The sequence below is a fragment of the Otolemur garnettii genome, unplaced genomic scaffold, assembly GCF_000181295.1.
Source record: "Otolemur garnettii isolate 467f Iridium unplaced genomic scaffold, OtoGar3 scaffold00001, whole genome shotgun sequence".
NCBI lineage: Eukaryota > Metazoa > Chordata > Mammalia > Primates > Galagidae > Otolemur > Otolemur garnettii.
The window spans coordinates 69,233,182-69,233,771 of NW_003852396.1; positions in this window are offsets into that span (position 1 = coordinate 69,233,182).

Here is a 590-nt window from a genome sequence, read left to right on the forward strand (position 1 = left end):
GTGAGCTGTAATGCCACGGCACTCTGCCCAGGGGGACAGCTTGAGGCTCTGTCTCAAAAAAAAAAAAAAAAAAAGAAATAATGCTGAGTTGTTATATCAAAACCACAAAAGGGAGAGGCAGTCATGAGGTTGGTTGAAATCAGTGGTGGAGCAAGCCTTTCCAAAGGGCTAATTTCTGTTTAGCCCTTGGGAAAGAAAGCCTAATGGTGGTTAGCAACAGAGAGGGGTAACGTCTGACCTCCTATCCAGTCATGGCTGAGAGACGTTTTTAAGAGGTCCTCTTGGCCAAGAGAAGATCTGCACAGGGACTTAGGAGGAACTTAGGATTTATTTTATTTCTGAAGTCTAAGTTCTGTTCAATGGAATCTGACTAGAAATATATATGCCATTTCTAGACCTAAGTCTTATGACTGTAAATATGTTGCTTCCACATTTTCTACCTTCTTCCTACCGGCTGCAACCCAGATGGTGTGGTGGCTCAGCTTCTATCATGCTAATGAGGACACAGCCCTTAGAGATGGTCCAGATTTAGAAGGAACCTGCCATTCTGGAATGCTTACCTCTTTCTACTATAGGAGAAAGAAGGGAAC